General features: G+C 39.3%; 1 protein-coding gene and 1 long non-coding RNA gene across 4 annotated transcripts in view; one reads left to right on the forward strand and one right to left on the reverse strand.

Moving 5' to 3' along the window:
• The window catches only part of LOC121399960, a 49543-nt gene extending 40692 nt beyond the window's left edge, over positions 1-8851 (reverse strand). For both annotated transcript variants that reach the window (XR_005965381.1, XR_005965380.1), the window contains exon 1: positions 8625-8851. This is a non-coding gene — a long non-coding RNA (uncharacterized LOC121399960). The remainder of the gene's footprint in view (positions 1-8624) is intronic.
• The window catches only part of eps8l3.L (EPS8-like 3 L homeolog), a 57306-nt gene continuing 41718 nt past the window's right edge, over positions 7028-22615 (forward strand). The window contains exon 1 of one of the 2 annotated variants that reach the window (XM_041581999.1): positions 7028-7206. The gene's annotated coding sequence lies outside the window, so the exon portion shown is untranslated. The remainder of the gene's footprint in view (positions 7207-22615) is intronic. The other variant, XM_018241130.2, reaches the window with a different exon arrangement.

Genomic DNA, 22615 nt, shown 5'->3' on the forward strand with positions numbered 1-22615 from the left:
AGTTGTCATAAACAAGCTACATTTTATTATACTTGCCAGCATTTATTAGAAGTCCCCTGTACACTGTTATGTTTATATTTACTTTACACAGCAGGAGCTTCATGATGTAGCATTGAATTCTAGCTGTCCAATTAATAACTAAAAGATAAATTACTGGGGGGCGTGGCCAGCAGCCGATGTGAGTAGTTGCACTAGCTAAACGCTCTGTTGCCCAGGCCTATTACCCTGAATTTAATGTGCCATACCAGCGCAACCATGGAACATCAAAGCAACCACTGGGACCCGCTTCCACAGAGATTGATAATAGGGCAGAACAGATTGCAGAAACGGCAAATTGCCTTGACAAATACACAAGGGATAACAGAAATCCAAGCCTGCAACATCTACACAGCGTGGTGCAGCATCCCGCCTGCATCACTAGCTCCTGCAGAGCCAACAATGCAGGACCTGCTCCAAGAGATACGAGCATCAAAAGAGGCATGTACAACACGAATTACCTCCAAAATGGAAGAGATAAAGATTGATCTGTCCATAATAAAGCAGGAAATGCAGAAACTACGGGAGCGCACTGGTGGAGGTGGAGGCCAGGGCGAGCACTGTGGAGGAGATAGTGAGACCTATGTCCGACTCGGTCCTGGAACTGCGCAAAGCCCTCACACACACACAAGGCGGATGACCTGGAGAAAAGGTTGAGAAGGAACAAACCCAGGTTTGTGGGGTTCCTGGAGCACGAGGAGGGCACCACCCCGGAGCATTTCCTCAAGCAGTGGCTGAAAGCAGTACTTGGTGAGCCCAATTTATCTACCACATTTACAATAGAAAGGGCCCATAGAATACCATCCAGGCCCGTGCCTCCCTGAGGCCCCGCTAGGCCTCTAATTGCAAAACTGCCAAATGCCAAAAGCAAAGGGCAAAGTTCTTTGAACCCTAAAGAAGACTCTGGGAGGCCAAACGTAAATACGCCATGATGTACCCAGCCCGACTGAGAGTTATAGCGGATGGCAGAACCCTCTTCTTCATCAACCCACAACTGGCTGGAAGGCAGACAGTAATGGAGGGAAAGAAACGCACCCCTGGATCCACCCCAAGATGTACACCTACAAGAACTGTAAACAACGGTCGCTGCCTAGAAGGACACAGGTGAGTACAACAAAACAACTACCAGACTCATTGGGACAGCCATTGTTCACATGCAACAGCACAGAACCTGTATACAGAACATTGGACAATAACAGAAAGCAGATACCATTTGGACTTATACAATGAGACTTGGGGGAGAAGGCCAAATCCCGAGACAACCCATCAGAAACAGAGGGTGTAAAAAAAAAAAAAAGGATAGAGATAGATATATATATATATACACACACACACACACACAAATACAAGATTCCTCTGCACTCAACCCATTATCAATATTTTTAAGACAGAGACATTTTGTGCATGCTGCTACTGAAAAATGCCTTACCCTTTAAACAAAACAGGGATTGTTTGTCCATATATTGCAATATATTTAAACTGGCCAACTAAGTCATCCCATATCTGGCCAGTCCTATGCTTAATTTTCATCTGATTCATTAAGAATTCTATTGCTTCATTATACATTTTACAAAGGGACTAAACATTATTATACATTAACCAAGGGACTTTCCCTTTTTGTTATAGTTATACAGGAGCAGTGACCAGCTCCATGTAGTAGCTGCCACCCTTCCCAGCTATAGAAAAGGGCAGCCAAGTTTGGGAGTTTTACTTTGAAAGCAGCAAGTAAGTTGCATGTAAAACTTAGTCCCTTTGTAAAATGTATAATATACATTTATATATAGATATAGATATATATAATCCTCCAATGAAGAAGCCGCACTCACAGGTCTTGTCCAAATGTATAAACTGTTTATTTAAGGAACTAACGTTTCGGCTGCATCTCAGCCTTTGTCAAAGTCACTTGGTGGCACGCACCCAGGCAAGAATATCCGCATTGTCGGGAGTGCTGTGATTTTGGGGGATTGAGATTTACATGTTGATTGTCAATATCAGGCAAGGCAATGTTGTTAAACACTCCACAGCTGCAAAACCATTATACTGTACCTCTAAAGCCACTGTATAAATACATAGGTCGTATAAGATATTAAGTTGGAATGTCAGGGTGCTAAATGACCCGATCAAAAGGCGGTTGGTAATGTATTAAAAGGGAAAATGCTAAGCTGGTATGCCTCCAAGAAACAAACTTTGTAGGGAGCAAGATTTTATCCATAAAAAAAACCGTGGGTCGGCTGGCAATATCATGCCACACACAACTCACTCCTCAGGGGTAGCAATACCTTTTGCAAAAACAATTCAATTGCAAGAGATATGCACAGACCCATTGGGAAGTTTTATATTTGTGCACGGGTACATTGCTAAGCAAGAGGTAATAATTGCATCTGTATACATACAAGGATAAAATAGTGACTCAACTAGCAGAATTTCAAAGGTCCCATCCCAGAGCATAATTGATTGCAATGGGAGACTATAATAGAGTGCTGAACCCCGAACTAGACAGATGGCACAAAACAGGAAAAAACAACCAGAGAAAAACCCACATATTTTAAAAACTTGGCGAGCTCCCTGGAAATGGTAGAAGCATGGAGGCACACATGGAAGCAACCCAACAGTACTCCTGTTTTTCAACCTCACACTTAACCATGTCAAGAATAGACATGGCCTTAGTGACCCACAAAACCCTACCCTTAATAAGCCACATTTCCTACAGAGCAAGGAGGGGTATCTGATCACTCGCCACTAGTACTAAACCTTGGTTTATCCAAGACACCACAACCACCGAGATGGTCACTAAATCCCATATGGGTAAATATGTTGGATAACCAAACTAAGCTAGATCAGATAACAACAACATCATCATCATCATCAGTAGAGCAGCTGAAAACTATACAAGAACAGTATGCAAAGCTAATGCATGACAAAGCGCAAAATAAGCATCTTTTTTCCCCAAAGCCAGGGTGTTTGTGCAGGGGGAAAGGGCAGGGGAAACTACTTGTATATGTGGCCTCTTCACAAAACCCATCTACAACAATTACGGCCTTAACAAATGCACAAGGTACATTAACTACAGACCCAGATGAGATCAAACAGATACTTAAGCAGTTTTATTCCTACTATACTTCTCTTGCAGGGAGCAAGTTTTATAGATACCTTTTTGGATAGTATAACGCTCCCAGCACTCCCATGTAAAACAGGATTTATACCTAACAAAACAACAGCCCACAACATCAGAAGATTATTCGTTAACTTATCCCTAAAAACCGATGGCCCGAAAATGAGAGCAGTGCCTGCATTAGACAATATGAAGGCCTCTGATATAGTTGAATGGCCGTATCCCGGAATAGATTCAACATACAGTAGGCCCCCACTTTGCTGCACTTGTCCGCCTATTATACACAGCTACCTCTGCATCCATTAGAATAAATGATGGAATACTTCCCCTTTCAATCTACACAGGAGCACCTGCCAGGGCTGTCCCCAGACCCCACTCCTGTTTGCTCTCACTATAGAACCATTTGCCCAGGCCATAAGAGAAAATGCACAGATACAGGGCTTCCAAGTGGGTAGTATACATGAAAAAGTACAATTGTATGCGGATGACACATTAATATACTTGAGAGACAGGGGAACACCTCTCAGATTGCCCATTCGAGGTGGTGGACAGATTTAAATATCTAGAGATAACTTTAACACTACCAATACATAGATACTTGGATTTAAAGGTTACTCCTCTACTTAAAGGTTATTCCTCTACTTAAAATGGTTACAGAAAAGTGCAAAGCATAGGATAATCTAATGGGAGGACCAGCTGGAACGATATACCTGATAAAAATGATTTTAGTCCCGAAAATACTCTACATCCTCTGGCAAGCCCCAGTATGGATGGACAATACTTTCTTTGTAAAATTAGAATCAATCTTCAAAAAATTCATATGGGGCAAAAGCAGAGCCAGATTATCCCTGTCAACACTAATAAGAAGGCAAGGTAAAAGGGGATGGCTCTTCCAGATATGCAAACATACTATCTGGCTGCCCCATACCTCACAATGCTAGATGACCGAATAGATCAACCGCTATATAAGCTGTGGAGGGCCCTCACCCCAGAGCATTGGCTTTGCCACATTACAAGCTCTAATAGATGGGATGCTGGTAAAAGTCCCACTTAAGTGCAAGGCCAGCTGGGAAACTGATCTAGAACAGCTTACAGAATACCAATGGACTCGTGCACCTGTATATGGTACATAGAGACTACTACATGAGGCACAGACTGCACAAGATGTACCCGCAGACCTCACCAGAATGTAGATGTAGTGTCAATGTGGGAACATTAATACATACAGTATGGGAATGTCCGGTGTTAACAGAGTTTTGGAGAAGGTACTAGCAAAACTGTCAAGATAAGTTACTCATTAATGTGCTTGAATCATAGAAAGCTGTTTAAACTATTCTGATCATTTATTTCAGTTTAAAGGAAAACTATACCCCCAAAATGAATACTTAAGCAACAGATAGTTTATATCAAATTGAATGACATATTAAAAGAATCTTACCAAACTGGAATATATATTTACATAAATATTGCCCTTTTACATCTCTTGCCTTGAACCACCATTTCATGACTCTATCTGTGCTGCCTCAGAGATCACCTGACCAGAAATACTACAACACTAACTGTAACAGGAAGAAGTGAGGAAGCAAAAGGCAGAACTCTGTCTGTTAATTGGCTCATGTGACCTTACATGTTGTTTGTATGTGTGCACAGTGAATCGTACGATCTCAGGGGGCGGCCCTTATTTTTTAAAATGGCAATTTTCTATTTATGATTACCCAATGGCACATACTACTAAAAAAGTATATTATTATGATAATGGTTCATTTACATGAAGCAGGGTTTTACACATGAGCTGTTTTACTCAGTATCTTTTAATAGAGACCTACATTGTTTGGGGGGTATAGTTTTCCTTTAATGCATTCTACTTGACTAATCCATCTACCTTCTTTTTGAGGCAACAATTTATAGTACTGTATTAGCAACATAATATAAATTGCCCACCTAATACTAAGTGAATGAATATATAATTACCCAAGGTTTTGGGTACCAGGCAACAGGGCCTAACACAGCGTTAGAAAGCTAAAAAGCAGAAGTTGGGAGTGACATCCACTCACTACAACCTTTATAGATTACAATTTCGGCTAACTAACTATATAAGAAACATTTTTATTTTGCTTAGTCTATTTAGCCAGTTTTGATTTTTACACTGAACTGTTCCTTTAAGGTAAAGGAAGAATTAAATGCTAAACATTATTAACAGGGTCGGACTGGGCCAGCAGGAAGAAACCTGGTGGGCCCCTGCTGGCCCAGCCCTCTCGCCTTATCAGATAAGCCCCCCCAAAAATATATGTGGGCAATGCGCGCCGGCCTTAGTGCTGCCAATGCGCACTGGCGTTCGCACATGGGTCATAACTGTTCAGTGAGTTTGCAATTGATCCTCAGCATTCAGCTCAGATTCAAAAGCAACAGTTATGACTCATATGGCCCCCTCAAGTCACTGATTGGTTGCAGCCTGGTAACCAATCAGTGGAAATCAAGAATTCAGACCTTGGTCAGCAAGGCCCACAAAAGGCTGGGGCCCATCATTTTTTAAGCCTCAAACTTGAAAAGTTTACGTAAATGAGCTGCTGTGTAACCACTGGATATTATATGATCAATTGCAATGAAACTCAGACATCATCATCATCTAATCCAGGAGAAAAGTTAAAAACTACTTTTTTGGGCAAAACCAGTAGGTACTTGCAAGCAAGGGACAGTGACATTTCATGTTCCTATATACACACACACACATTTGGACAAGCAATGCAATATAACTTTTCATCTGGGAGGAAATATTGTTCCCCTGCAATGGTCCTCTAATCTTGCGGTCCTATCAGATTTTAGCATTCCATAGGGGCATTTGTTTTTTGCATACCATCAGGTATTACTTTTAACAAAAGCAACACCCAACTCAACGGCAAAAACCTATGGTATGGGCAGTCATTTTTTTTTTACTTGGAAAATATTCCTATATCTTGCTGTGCTTTTAGCACAGAACAGACTGTGTATGCATTATTATGTTGTTATATATATATAAAGCTTACTGGCTTGAGGGAGTTCATAACCCTTATTTCATGGTGCAGTGGGGGCCCAGCAATTAGGTCTTTGCCACTGGTACCTTAAAGCAGCCGTAGCATAGGGCACAAGCAAATGCAACAATGGATGTACCTAGGGGTGCAGATAATCTGTCATCTGTTGACCAATTAGACCATTCCATAGTGTCAAAGAATTACTTAGCAGTGCATTGTAGCAAATGACAAAACATGTATCTAGTGATTCCTATCAGTTCAAATGGCTTAGCTTCAAACTACCATCCTTTTAAGCAAAATCTTAGGACTGTCCACCTGACCAATGAGGCTGCAAGATTCCAAAGTATTCAGCAATGCATTTATTGAAGACAACATGTACTTTGACTATGTGATCTATATCCCCATAAACCTGCTTGGTTTCCTGGGTGATTCTCCGTATAAGCCTGCCGATTTACCCGACCAATGGCATTCCATAGTCCTGAAGAACTCCTCAGCAGCTAAATGTTTTACAATCTAATATACAGATTAATGAATTGTCTGGGGACTACACTAGATATTTATTGGTGATGGAATAATATGATTTGTGGGATTTTGGTTTTATCTCCGCTTTTCTAGTAGGTTCTATTGGTTATGTCTAAGATTTCTTTTATAAGAAAAGATATCTCTAATGAAATGAATATAAAAGGTAGAATAGTATTGCTGTATTAACATGAACAACAATGTATTCAACAGGACTAAGTGCAAGAGTAACAGAAGGCAGATGAGCAGGAACACAGTGCATGGGGAAGGAGGAGGAATGAAATTGGCACAGTACATTAGTACAGGTGTGGTAGGTAGGGGTGGGGGAGCTAATTTGCCTGGGCAAAGGACAGAGGGAGTGTCTCTTAGAAGATACTCAGATCTCATTTACAAAGAGTTCCTGAATCCAAAGACAGCTAGCTGTCTTGGCTTTACAATTCTAGCATTTATTTATATATTAAACATATCGGACCAAAACATCAGGTTTAGTGGATGGACTTCTGACATTCCAGGGTGCCATTTTTAGACCAGGTAAGAAACATGTTATCACACGTACTATACTTTATTAAGGAAGTATTTTACTTTAAAGGGAAACTATTTTAATATAGAAAGCTTGAGACATTAAACCTAGGTAAAGAATATCGTGAATAAGTATTTATATAAATCTGCTCTCAGTGACCATTGCAAGCTTCTCTTATTTAAAACGAGTCATCTAACTTCATATATTTAAAATATGCATGCTTTTAATAGGCACGTATTTATAATTTCTCAAGTTACAGTAAGACAACACCAAATTACACGTTCTGGTAACTCTGATTTAATGGCAAATTGTCATCATAAGTGATAAGTGCTTTACTATGTAAGTCACCTGAAATCTCCATTCAGAATGGATGCCATTACAGTGGAAATTTACCCCCCTTTTTTTTTTAAAGGGGTGGTTCACCTTTGAGTTGACTTAGTATGGCTAATTCTAAGCAACTTGTTGGTCTTTTTTATAGTTTTTCTTCCAACTCCTCCCAGCTTCCAAATGGGGTTACTAACCCCATATAAAAGTGTTCTGTAAAGCTGCAAAAACATTGTTATTGCACTTTTTATTACTCATCTTTCTATTCAGGCCCTCTCCTAGTCATATTCTAGTCTCTTATTCGAATCAATGCAATGTTGCTAGAGTAATTTGGAACCTAGCAAACAGATTGCTGAAATCAAAATCTGGAGAGCTGTTGCATAAAAAGCTAAATAATTCAGAAATTAGAAATTGTCTCAAAATATCACTATACATCATACTAAAATTTAATTTAAAGGTAAACAACCCCTTTAATTTAACGTATTCAGTCAGGCTTATGTAGAAAAGTTGTAAAAACATTATCTGAAATTCCAAAAATAAATGGTCTTAAAATGTTTTTACACAGATTTACAGAAAGTCATGATACTCTTAAGAATAACTTTACAACCCTCCATATCATAACAGTGGTGCAACCCCTCCCTCACCTTGTTCCACTGTGAAGTGATGGATTCTGGGACTTGATGTTCCTTTGTTTTCCATAGTGAGTAGTGTACAAAAAGCATTGCGAATCCCAGACATCACGTCACAATGTCACAATGTGAGGAAGGGATTGGCTCACTCTGTAAGTCTAAGGGAGGTGAGGAACTGGCACTTGCAGCATGGCATTTTATCCTTTTAATATGTGGCTTACAACGAGCTTTTGAAACTATTGGAGAAAATTTGCTTGTAAGCATAAGGGCAGTGGAACATGTGATATTGTGTGCTCCTTGGGTGTGAAGTTTTGGGGGAACACAGCAGGGCTCCACCACAACTGCAGGCCACTCAGACTTGCAGGAAAAACAATCTGTTTATTTTTTAACTAAAAAGTTTCCACCAGCGGTGAAATGGCAACGGAAAAATAACTTGTGTTCAGCAACAAAAGTCCAAAAAAACTGATTTTACTTACTTTAGTAGTTACAGCATCCATTACACAAGGAGACTAAACAGGCACAGGGAATTCAGCACGTGAATAGAAAGCAGCTCCTGCTCACCTTCACTTGCTGCTCACTTCCTTAAAACACCCCTTGGATTGGATGTCCAGCCCATCAATCTGGTTGGTTAACCCTGTGGTGGCTCTTTAAAGGGTGAATCTGTCCCTTCAGACTTGTACAACAAAAGCACCCAAAATATATAAAGATAAAGATATGGCAGAACATGGTAATGCCAAAGGGAAAATGCCTTCTAATTAATGTTTACATTCTTCAAATAGCTTTACCTCTGGCAAATCCAGTGAGCTCAAATTTAAAAGCATTTTAAGCAGTCTTTTGCAGACAGAGTGAATTTTCAGTGGGAAAATTAAAATACTGTTGGCAAGATAAAAGAATAAAATACTGAGGTTCATTTATAAGGACTGGGCAAAATTTGCTCCTAGCCCATAACCCATAGCAAAAAATCAGTGATTAACTTTTTTTCAGCCAGCTGCAGGTTAAGCAGGTTAAACATTGAAAGAAATCTTTCTGAATTCCTACCATTGCATAATGACTGCCACATACAATACTTTCCATTCCCCAGGTCACTGTTTTACAGTCCATAGAGTTTGTGGATAAACATTTTCTTTTTTCCATTACATTAAGAAGATAAGTTAGGATGCTTCTCTTCCTTTTTTACTTTGTGTTTGTATTTCATTTCATACACCGTGAATTGAAGTACAATTCTTTATGTTTGTATTTCATTTCATACACCATGAATTGAAGTAGAATATAATAATAATAATAATAGTTATAATAATAATAATAATAATAATAATGGGTATATCTCAGATATTGATTAGTAATCTCCAATAGTAAATTTCAAACATGATTAGTTTTTTATTTTGTTCCTGTTAAATTGGCATTAGCTCTTTATCCAAAAAATCTTGCCATAATGGGACTTCACAAGACTACAAAAAGTGTATAGTATCCCTTATCCAGAAACCCATTATCCAGAAAGTTCTCAATTAGGCCAATTCCCATAGAGTCCATTATAAACAAAAAAATTGTTTTTAAAAATAATTTCCTTTTTATCTCTCTAATAATGAAACAGTACCTTGTACCTTATTGCAATTAAACAGCATGAATCCATATCAGTGGCAAAATAGTCCTATTGGCTTTATTTGATATTAAAATGTTTTTTTTAGCAGACTATGGTGATTCAAATTATGAAAACATCTTTTACCTTGTAAATCCCAGGTCCCAAGCATTTTAGATAATGAAATAATAGATCCTGTATTATGCATGAAATGTGTATACAAGCCCGGATTTGAGTGCCCCTAGCCTCAGGGTCCTAGCAACCGGCGTCTTCTTGTGCTCCCCACCTGCACGAGCACACGTGTACAAGCGCTGGGATTTAGCACTTCTACAATCTTGCCACCCTAGGCCCGGGCCTTTGTGGCCTCGCCACAAATCAGGGCCTGAGTGTTATCCAGCTCACACTCTATTTATAAGGCTGGAAGGGGTATTCACAGCACTTGAAGAATGCAGTATTTATTATAACATTTTTTGATGAAAACAAAGATCCAGTTTTGATTCTATACATACAGTAAGGGGACTTATTTATAAATGTGAAGTGCAAAGTGCAATTAATGGATGCAAATCACCATGTTTTTTTTTACCCACTATGCAGCATTTTGACCAAAACTTCAGAAAAATAGCAGAAATCTGCTTAGTAGTGTACTGCAAAAGTTGTTATGTGACAATATGGGTACAAGCTAGAATTCTTTTTTAAAAAGATGTTCACGTTTTGCCAAAAGCAATCAATTAATGTTGTGAAAATGTAACAGGTGGATGGGTCAGGGGCTGCCCTAACCTTCCTTGGGTTACTATACACTGGTTCCAGGACCCGGGCAATAGGTCCTACTCCCAGCAACTACCAGTAGGCACAATATAATTAGACTCTTCATCTTCAGGTGGGGCCCCTGCTTACAGTATGGAGGAAGGGATACCACTCTGGTATAAGCACACATTATTCACTCTTGATGAAATAGCATTGGGAGCCAGTGGTTCTTTAAAACAGCCAAATATTTATTGAATTGGTGGTACACTTTTCAACGGTCATTTACATATTCAAGGTGAATGCTCGGATGATACACTCCACGAACAAGTAGTGGCAGCAGGTAATTTACACTATTACAAAGAACAAGTAGAAGGTGGAATGCAAAACCAATATATTAAAAGTACAATTTATTATATAATAATTAAAACACTGGCCAGCCAGGAAACACAGTGAATAAATTATGAATAAATAATTCTAAAATCAGTAATAAATACAATCCAGGTGGGCAATCACTTTTCCTGTATAGAAGATGCAAATGACTGTTCCTTGGTGTTGGTATATGCTTGTAATTTAAAAAAGAGGATGGTTGTGACTTGTAGTTCAACAAGACAGAAAAGTTATTTCTCAGAAGTTAGAGCTGGAATTTTGAAGCAGTGGAGTGTGCAGAGTATTTAGTTAGATATATCAAACAGGCCAGCCGGTAGATAGCTGAATTTAGAGGGCAGATTATAAAAAGGGGTATATTGGGGCGTCCCCCACTCCCTCCTCCTCCTTGCCAGCTGCACAGGCCCCCCAAAAGAAGTTGGAATAATCTCACCAGATACACAGTTCCAGAATTTCTCAAGGGCACAGCCGGATTTGAACTCTCAGCAGCCTTAAGCTGCTTAAGCTCCACAGTGAAACGCAATCTCTGATTTCTTTTCACGATCTCCCACTGCTTCACCGATTTCATGATCTATTGGATCACGAAGAACCAACAACTTGTAACTTTTCACGATTTTTTCGTGATTTTGATTAAAAGCATAAAAAACCAAGGACCAAGGAATGATCCCACCTGTGCAGTTTTGACCAATATAATACCCTTTCCCCATCCGTCACAAGAACTTCTTTGCATAATTTACATTATTACTCACCAATTCCCTCTGATCCTTTGTTTAATCAGCTTTTTCACTGGGTCGCCTTGTCTGCCTTTGGTGCACAATCCCCATGGAAGGCAAATCTCACAGCTGGTCTCACACTCCAAGGATCTCTCTATCTCTCTACAGTCTGTATTAAACACTGCTGCAAGAATTATCCTCCTCTCATCCAAAAGGGTATAGGCCCCTCTGCTACTGAAGTCCTTATCATGGCTTCCTATAAAACAAAGAATAACTTATAAACGCCTCCTCATAACCTTCAAAGCCCTTCATTCCTCTGCACCTAAATACATCTCATCTCTTGTCTCTCTATATGTTCCTGCCCGAAACCTCCGCTCCTCTCAGAGCAACCGCTTGGTTGTACCCCCCACTACTACTGCTGTTTCCCGTATCAAACCCTTCTCTCTTGCGACTCCTTATATTTGGAATGCCATTCCTGAATCTCTCAGGAGAGAATCCTCCTTCAATGTTTTTAAAACAAAACTCAAAGACTACCTCTGGGAGCACCTGGATAACACCTGAACTGGCACTTATATAACAGTGTAACAAACTGTAACCCACAGCACCTTATTACCCCTCTGAATTGTGTCTGTATGTTACCCTTCCATTTAGACTGTAAGCCCTACGGGGTAGGTTCCTCTAGCATTTTGTTTCCTTGACACTGAGCACTTAATCTGCATTGTAATTATATTTTATATTTTTGTGAATTGTATTCTAATAATGAACTTATTGTTACTTTTTATTCCAATGACCCCTTGTTTGTTACTACTAATTTATTGTTTTGTTGTACAGTGCTTTGCCCTCAAGGAGCGCTTTACAAATAAAAATATACATACATACATACATCCCTGAGCCTAACCATTTCAGTCCCTAACCTGGTGGCCTTGTAAACGCTGGGAGCTAACCCTTCACTAAACATCTCGTTGGAGCCTTAGCTGCTCACTAACTTTCCTGAACCTATCTGTCACTCCTATAGTGACCTATTACAGTTGCTGACCTGACACTTGCTTGCTCCTATACTGAGGTCTACCTCCCCCTCAGGCCCTCTCAGCCACACACCACCTCCTCCAGCGAGCGGGTGCACCAGAAAGAGGCAGAACACATGTGGCATACCTTTTTATAACCTCTGGAACATCCGGGAAAAAGGACCCACCCTAGCTGGCTTACTTAAATCCCTGGGGCATAGAAAGACCTTACCCTTTTATAGTTTTTATCAAAGTTAATGTGTGTTCTCATAGGGCTCTTAAAGACGAGCATTTTTACCTGTGCTCCCCTGCGTTCTGTTTTTCTGCGTTCAGCCGCAGGGGAGCGCAGGAATAGACGCATTACATTTTTTCCAATGGGGCTGTACTCAGGCAAGCAATTAATAGCTACATAGAACCAGAAATTCAATTAAGTGAATTAAAATACAATTAAATCACCAAACTACAATAAAAACACTAAAATAAACTAAAAATGGTTTACACAAGATGGTTAGCGCTCACACTAGATACAATAGTCACCCTGGACAACAAAACAATTTTAGAGCGAATAAGAAAAAAAAAAGGTTTGTGTGTGTGTGTGTTTAATAAAGTGCTACCTGGCCAGACAGCACAGAAACTAGTGCAACTACCATCAGAATTTAATAATCAGCCTTGTAGCATCGACTTATATGACAGGCCAACTTAATTTTCTGCTTGATAATCTGCAACAACCCCTAACATTAGCTTTTCAACAGATGCTCAAAGTACACTGAGCATGTGAGTGTCAGCAGAAACTTTCCAAGATGGTGACACCACTGTGTCAAGTTTGAAGTCCTGGATCATTGCTGATATTGAGAAGTTGAAACTTTAGATTGGTACAATAAGTTCATTATATAAAATATAGCAGGTTTAGCCATATTAATTTTTAGGCTTTAGTTCTCCTTTAAGCATGCAGGCAGATTCCAATGGCAGTGTATTAGTGGGCCACTTCTGGGTAGCAGGAGGGTTTCACAAGGGCTGTATTTGAGTGGGGAACAGCAGGCACGTCTCTGTCTCATCTCTGTCATCATAATCTGCCTACTGCTCCTAATGAGACTATCAGGTCCCACGGGCCCATATTCAGACATCCACGCTCACTAACTAAAGGGTTCAAAAGGCTTTGAAGGGGTGAGTCACCTTTAAATTACCTTTTAGTATGTTATAGAATGGACAAATCTAAGCAACTTTTTAATTGGCCTTCAATATTTTTTATTTTTTGAATTATTTGCCTTCATCTCCTGACTCTTTCCAGCTTTCTAATGGGGTCACTGACCCCATCTAAAATCAACTGCTTTGTAGGGCTACAAATGTATAGTTATTGCTACTTTTTATTACTCATCTTTCTATTCAGGCCTCTTCTATTCATATTCCAGTCTCTTATTCAAATCAATGCATGGTTGCTAGGGTAAATTGGATCCTTGCAACCAGATTGCTGAAATTGCAAAATGAAGAGCTGCTGAATAAAAAGCTAAATCACTCAAAAACCAATTGCAGATTGTCTCAGAATATCACTTCCTAAGGGGTCAATTTATCATGCTGTGTATAAAGTAGAGTGAAACAATAGCAGTGATGTTGCTCATAGCAACCAATCAGATCTTTTTTTCTTTTTGCCTTCTTTTTGCCTTCATTTTCTTTTTTTTTCTTTTTTTCTTTTTGCCTTCATCTCCTGACTCTTTCCAGCTTTCTAATGGGGTCACTGACCCCATCTAAAATCAACTGCTTTGTAGGGCTACAAATGTATAGTTATTGCTACTTTTTATTACTCATCTTTCTATTCAGGCCTCTCCTATTCATATTCCAGTCTCTTATTCAAATCAATGCATGGTTGCTAGGGTAAATTGGATCCTTGCAACCAGATTGCTGAAATCTCCACGTTATGCCTTACCACCGGCTAGAATCTAATTCGCCGACAGGATGGCACTCGGAGCTCTTCGTTTTCTGAAGTTCCTCGTGAGGCAACTTCGGGTGACTTCGGAAAGCAAAGCGCTCCCAGTGCCATCCTGCCCTCATATTCTAGCCTCATATTCTAGCCAACGGGAAATCAGTTCCTGAAGAAGAGCCGATTATCAAGCGACATATAATTATAATATCGTCTATGTAGCGCCGCCCTATGGCTCTATGACAATATTATAATTATATGGAAGGGACCAGAACAAAAACTCTTAGATATGGAGATTAATGTAAAGACTTTTTTAAGAGAGTGGATTCAAACAATTATGTACTTCCGATAAGTAACCACCATCCACAGTGGGTAAGGAATATCCCTTTCGGACAGATGTGTAGGATAAAAAAGAATTGCACAGAAGAGGCAGAATTTTCAAAACAAATATATTTTATTAGTAACCATTTCAAAGCTAGGGGCTATAGGGAAGAGTTAATAAAAAAGTCACAAGAACAGGTCCAAAAAAATAGAAAGACGAGAACTGTTAGAACCGGAAAAAAGGAACCCAGAAACAAATGACACAATAGTGTTCTCTACAACATACAACCCCTTAGCAAAAGAGGTGAAGAAAATAATAAATAAAATTTGGGAAGTTCTATTTTGTGATGACGATTTAAAACAAACAATACCCCAACACCCAACAATAGTGTTTAAACGAGCCAACAACCATAAACAAATAACTCATTAACTCAAACAGAGAGAATAAAAAAAAGCCAGTAAAAGATTGGGCAGGTTTTCATCCTTGTGCCTGCTGTAGGGCATGTAGATACGGACAAAAAATAAATCATTTTTGTCAACAGTAACAAAAGAAGAACACAAGATAAAGGAAAGTATCAAATGCACAACTGAAAATGTAATTTATTGCATACAATGTCCTTGTAACCTACAGTACATAGGAAAAACAAATAGAAAACAGCGGGACAGGATTAGAGAACACCTGTTAAATATAGAAAAAGGTGTAGAATCCCATAGAATCAAGGTGATACACGGCAGTAACCCTAAGGGCTTTTTGTTTTGGGGAATAGAAACCCTAAGTAAGAAATGGAGAGGGGGAAACATTATAGAGGTAGATGTGAGAGTAGATGGAGATTTTAACTTGAGGTATTTTCTATAAGAAACTTTTTATTGACAGTATCTGACCAATTAATATGTTTTTTAGGATGAGATTTTTTGAATTCATGTATGTGGGAAGTAAATAATTTTTAAAAACTGTGAATATTGTCATAAGAAAAATCTGATGGATTCATATACGTAATAAAAATTTAATTTTAAAACATAAAAATATTAATGAAAAAACAAACAAGTATTTGAAGTTGATTTCAGTGTTTCCCCCAAAAAACTTTTCAACTAAGATAAAAAATCCGTATTGCTGTGCATATTCCCCATCAGATTTTCCAAAATATGTATATTTGTGTGAAATGACAGAAGATTTTAAATATTGGGATGTGGAACACTTTTAGCGAAGCGCATGGTTACCATGGCAATGGGACGCATGAAAGAAAGAATAAATGCAAATTATATAGGAGATGCATCACCTAGACAACCAGGACTGGTAATAAGGAAGTGGAACTTGTACAAACACAATCTGCACCTCTGTGGAAGTCGGTAAGTGACATTATCCCCAAGCGCTGAGGAACCTACACGCGGAGGGAAGGACACTGCGGCTCAGAGTCAAACCACCAGCGTCTCGTTCTGCTAAAAAGCATAGGCGAGCAACTGAAGGGATGATTTGATATGCCTAATTCTTACTACAAAATTATGAGTGCATTTTTATTAAGATTTTTTAAGTAATAAAAGATTTAACACTATCAGTGTGTTCCACATCTGTCTGCAGCAAGGATCGCACCTGGAGGATATCCCATCTACATTTGTGATAGGCTGGCTTTATATTGAAATGTTTGTGAGTACCCACCTATCACCTGCACGTGGTGTTCAATTAATGAATAGGAAAGCAGTACTCTTAATACACAAGTGGGTGAAGGTGTTGATTTACAACTCTCAAAAAACTTACTACACTATACTGTATATTCCCTATTTGCTATATATTTTTTTTCCCTAGCTTTTCAGTGCTGACCTCTACAGTCTGTTGTGCCTTTTCTGGTTGAAAAAAGACAAAGTCCATCAAGTTCAACCCCTCCAAACGAAAACCCAATATCCATACACACACCCCTCCATACTTTCACATAAATAATATATATATATACCCATATCTATACTAACTATAGAGTTTAGTATCACAATAGCATTTGATATTATTAATGTCCAAGAAATCATCCAAGCCACTCTTAAAGACATGGGCTAGGTATGATGTACTCATAATATAACAAAATACATAGAAAATAATTGCACACAAAAAACCAGGAACACATTTTTTTGGTTGGAGGGTAGGCCGCAGCACTGTTTTTATTAGCATTTTAACACTACAAACAAAAGTTTAAAAAACAAAAGTTTAAAACAAAAGTTATAATTTTTTGATATCATAAAAAAAAACGGCCAGCCTCTGCTCATGCCCAGCAGGCCACCATGAGACTATTCAAAACTTATCAAATTATAATATCCATGCCATATTTATTTGTTATGGCCACCATGTCAAGCGCGTTCAAAACCTCTAACTGCGTTTGACAACCCTCCAATAAAAAGTGCCTTCTCCAGTGCAGTCTGTAAACCATTGTTAAAGATATCGTTCCCTATGTCGGACAGGTGAACACCATCAGTTCTATAAAGACCCAATTCAACTGGTTCCAAATCAAAGTGTCTAAATACAATAATACTGAGAGTTTTTGAAAATTTGCTCACACAATGGTTTACTTTCTTTCTGCATTTTTCAAGCAGTTTCTTTTCTGGTGAAAACCAAACCCATTGCGGCACAATTTCTGACCAAATAATGATCACATCTTCCATCATTGCCCGAATTTGCAAAAGATCTCTTTTAATTTGGCTCATTAAATCAACTGTTCTACTCTTCCCAATGTCATTCCCACCAAGATGAATGAGTATTATGTCTGGGTAACCCCATTTAACAAGCATCTGTAATAACACTGAGATTAAACCTCTGATACCCATGCATAATATCTTGCATTTTTGTCTGTCCAAGCTCAAATTGACTCCATATGATCTGATGCGTGCTCTCCTCCTTTTTTACCAAAAAATATAGGAGTGTCCTAGCATACAGATCTTTATCGTAGGGCCTAAAGCCTAAAAAATAAAACAGAATTGTAAACCATACGACCCATAGCTTTAATTGTGTTCTCGTTGAGACCCAAAATAGCCGCCTGCGTAGCAGCCCCAATCCGAAACGAATGTGTTTTAAAGCCTTTAGTAGGAATGCCCAGTTTTTGTAAGCACATCTTTTGCAAGCTGGCAAATTGAAATCTTGAAACAAATTTACCATCCTGGTGAAGAAAAAATGGACCTGTGAGCTTCTGTCTAATGGCTGCGAAATCTAAAAAAGATTTGATTGGACATAAGGTGCTATTGTACAAAGGACCTAACCATGAGATTAAACCTTTTGCATTCTTGTCTGTTTTAGAGTTGTTCACAACTATTTTTAACTTTCCATCAATAATGGTTAAATCATCAAACCTGCAATCCACCCTGTTTTATTCTTGATGGGGGAACCACTTTGCTTACCCGTAATGCTGCAAAAAAGGCAATTATGAATACAGCTCTAAACAATATACATTCATAATCACTCAAAGCAACTCCAGGTAAAACAAATACCAACTTACTCAACAACTCCATCGTAATGGGTTTCCTTGTATCCACAGCTTTATTTCTTCTAGCTATACCTTTCAATATCTGTTTTACCAAGTGTATTTTAGTAAAGTCAAACTTACCCATAAGTTTTAGGAAGAAAGAAATTCCAGCAGTTAATTACTGCTTCTTTTAACTTCACCAAACCAAATCCCATAGATACTCTGGGCACGCAGTTCCTTGCACTTCCGCTCCTTCCTCTAGTCCCCAGAATATCCCAAACTGTAGACGAGACAAAATCCCGTGTCTATCCAATTTTGAGGCCACGTACCTACACTCCACTGACCTTCAAAAAATGCACCATAGCCAACTGAAGAAGCTGCATCCGTAAATAATTGTAAACTATCACTGTCAGGAAATTCCTTTTGCCAACATGACTTTTTGAGACCATTAAAATATATCAGAAATTGCTGCCAAACTTTGAAATCCTCCTTCGCATCAGCTGTGATTCTAATATGAAAATTGGGACTTTTAACTCCTGCCATCAGGCTTGCTAATCTTCTATTAAAAACCCTCCTATGGGTAATATGTGTGTGGCAAAGTTCAAATGCCCAATCAAAGATTGTAGTTCCTTCAATTTCAATTTTCTTAACCATTAAAGCTTGAGAAATTAACTTTTTCAGCCTCTCCAATTTTTCCATAGGTAACCTGAACTCCATATTAACTGAATCAATTTCTATACCAAGAAATTGTATTAATGTTGTAGGTGCAACCGTTTTCTCCTCCGATAGCTGCACACCAAACTCCTTCGCTATCCACATAAAAACCCTAATGACAGAAAGTTTCTGTTTCCTTTGGGCCAATAAACAAAAAATCATCTAAGTAATGGATAACAAAAGAAGATCCGGATTCAAATTTTACAGCCCATTCAATAAATTTGGCAAAAACCTCAAAATAAAAACACGATAGTGCACAACCCATATTTAGCCTTTTATCGTAATAATAATTTCCATCAAAATGAAAACCTAATACCCAATAGCAGTCTGGGTGTATAGGCAAGAATCAAAAAGCAGATTCTACATCCGATTTAGCCATAAGGGCTCCTTGCCCACATTTTCTAAGAATATCCAAGGCTTGATCAAAGGATGTATATGAAACAGAACATAAATTATCATCAATTCCATCATTTACAGAATTGCCACAAGGGTATGATAGGTGATGAATTAACCTAAATGTGCAAACTTCTTTTTTAGGAACAACCCCCAATGGTGACACTTTGAACCTTTGGAATGGAAATTCGTTAAATGGACCTTGAATCCTATTCAATTCTAACTCTTTTTGTATTTTATTCCTGACCACATCCTCATGTAACTGAGCTGATTTCAAATTATCATAAACACATGTTGACAGCTTAATGTTCTCAATTGGAATATGAAATTCTTCACTAAAACTTTGCCTAATTAACATGGCCATCTGTTGGTTTGGATAGAGCTCTAGCTAAGGCAACATTTTTAACCAACTCACTGGGGTTTGTCAATTTTTCCTGACTGCTCTTTTGATGTTTTGAGGTTAACTGCATATTTCCTTGCACAACGAAAGGAAGGATGATTACCGTTGCAAACTGAACATTTGTGTTTGTATCTACAATTAGCCTGCCATTTACACACTGACTCATTATAAGCCCAACAACAATTTGGTTTGGCAGCTGGATTCTTACCTGTGGTATTCGCAGCAATAGGGGGTCTAGGAGCTAGCATTCCTAACCACAGATCTACATTTTTATTTCCCCAAGTGACTTCTGGGTGGACTGACATTTTTTGTCTAAATCTATCGTCATAGAAATACCATGATAATCCACGATAACTTTTGTAAGCTTCCAGGATAATATCAGCATGTTTAAACAATTGCAGTCCTAAGTCAGCACATTAGCATAGATACAAAAGGCTTGCAACCAATTCCGAAAAGTACACGCTATAGGTCTCCTTCTGTCTTCCTCGTTATCTACCTTGTCAATTTTAAAATCTTTTGCAGAAGGAATGACAAAATGTCCATATATTCACCTCTAACATTTTTTTCCTTAACGCTAAGATGCAGACCCAATGGTGTAGTGTTACATGTTAAAGCATCTTTTTAACAGACCTCAGGTACTTTAGAACCTGAATTAGCTGCAGGAGCTATATTGTTAAATAATGATGATAGCGAGTTAATCACCTCTCTGAAAGTTTGTAGTTCAATATTACCTAAGGCACTTGCGACGTTCTGTCCCTGTGATGAACCTGCTTCCTGTGCTGTTGGTGCTGGTCTAGGGCTTGCTGTAGATGTGGAAGGTCCTGCTATGGGTAAAGGCAGCAGTTCCTGAGCGTTGTACACAGCTTTTTTATAGTTAGGCCCACTTGCAACAGCGGACCGACTAACTGCTCCTGGAACCACTGCCTCCCCCCCTGATGTGCCGGACCTCGCTGGAACCTCCGTGCGTGCTTCCTGTCTTGGGGGTGAAATGGATGGCCACTCTCCCTCTGGGTACTGCTGGGCTGCGGTGCTCCTCTTGGCCAGCTTCTTAGCTGTAATCTTCTTGGATGAGGCAGCTCTCTTCTTTCCACGAACAATCTACCTGCGAGATGTTTACAGCTGGCTAGGCTCCGCCTCCCGTTCCAGCACGCTGGCCACCTCCTCTGACATAGCATCGTCGTCTGTCACTTCCTTGTGTACGCGCGGGTCCTTAGAGCAGTTCTGCAGAAGCCGACGTAGATCTTCAACGCTGGCGGAGTTCCGCACCCACTGCAGGACCTGCTAGACATCCATGCCGGCGCTCATCCTCGAGTCCTCAGCCGCAGTCCTTCTCCTCTGCTGCCTTTCGCCAAAGAACTTGCACGATGTTGCCGCAGGTTGTGACCAATCACAGCAGCGAAAATCACCTCACCTGCCGGGCATGTACACTCAATCAAGAAAACGCTCGGCAGGTGAGGTTAACCCCACACAGACATCAACCAGCCCATGCCTGCACAGGGATAATTCCCTGCATAGTACATTAACAGAGTCAGCCATCACAACATCACGAGGCAGTGCATTCCACAACCTCATTGTCCTCACTGTAAAGAACAACCTATGTTGCTTCAAATGAAAGCTCTTTTCTTCTAGTCTGAAGGGGTGGCCTCTGGTACGGTGATCCTTTTTATGGGTAAAAATGGTCCCCTGCTATTTGTCTATAATGTCCTCTAATGTACTTGTAAAGTGTAATCATGTTCCCTTAGCAAGAAAAAGAAAACAACCCCAATCTTGACAGTCTACCCTCATAATTTAAGTCTTCCATCCATCTAACAGTTTAGTTGCACGTCTCTGCACTCTCTCCAGCTCATTTATATCCCTCTTAAGGATTGGAGTCCAAAACTGCACTGCATACTCCAGATGAGGCCTAACCAGGGACCTATAAAGAGGCATACTTATGTTTTCATCCCTTGAGTTAATGCCCTTTTTAATGCAAGACAGAACTTTATTTGCTTTATTAGCCACAGAATGACACTGCCCATCATTAGACAACTTGCTATCTACAAAAACCCCAAGATCCTTCTCATTTAAGGAAACTCCCAACACACTGCCATTTAGTTTATAACTTGCATTTATATTATTTTTGCCAAAGTGGATAACCTTGCATTTATAAACATTGAACCTAATTTTTCAATTTGCTGCCCAGTTTCCCAACTTAGACAAATCACTCTGCAAAGTGGCAGCATCCTGCATGGAACCTATAGTTGCACAGTTTAGTATTATCTGCAAAAATAGAAACAGTACTTTAAATGCCCACCTCCAGATCATTAATAAATAATGTGAAAAGCAAAGGACCCAGTACAGAGCCCTGTGGTACTCCACTAACAACACTGGTCCAATTAGAAAATGTTCCATTTACTATAGAGAACTGGTATAATTACCCTTTAGGCTGTATTCTTAAAGGTATCTTGAACCCCTGCTTCCATCCAAAGCAAAATCCAGTAATGCAAACGAGTTTGGGGAAAGAATACCAACAGGCGCAAAGTTGCTGCACAGGTGCCTTTATTCACCATCACACGGTGGTAATGTTCCATTTACCACCACTCTTTGTAGTCTATCTTTTAGCCAGTTCCCTATCCAGGTACAAATACTATGTCCTAGGCCAACATTCCTTAATTTAACCAGTAACCTTCTGTGTGGCACTGTATAAAATGCTTTAGCAAAGTCTAAGTAAATCACATCCACTGCCATCCCAGAATCTAGGTCCCTGTTTACCTTCTCATAAAAGTTAGTCTGGCATAGTCTTACACATAAAACCATGCTGGCACAAACTCATAGTATTATGATTTGCTATGAAGTCCAGTATGTTATCCTTTATTAACCCTTCCAA

The sequence above is a fragment of the Xenopus laevis genome, chromosome 2L, assembly GCF_017654675.1.
Source record: "Xenopus laevis strain J_2021 chromosome 2L, Xenopus_laevis_v10.1, whole genome shotgun sequence".
NCBI lineage: Eukaryota > Metazoa > Chordata > Amphibia > Anura > Pipidae > Xenopus > Xenopus laevis.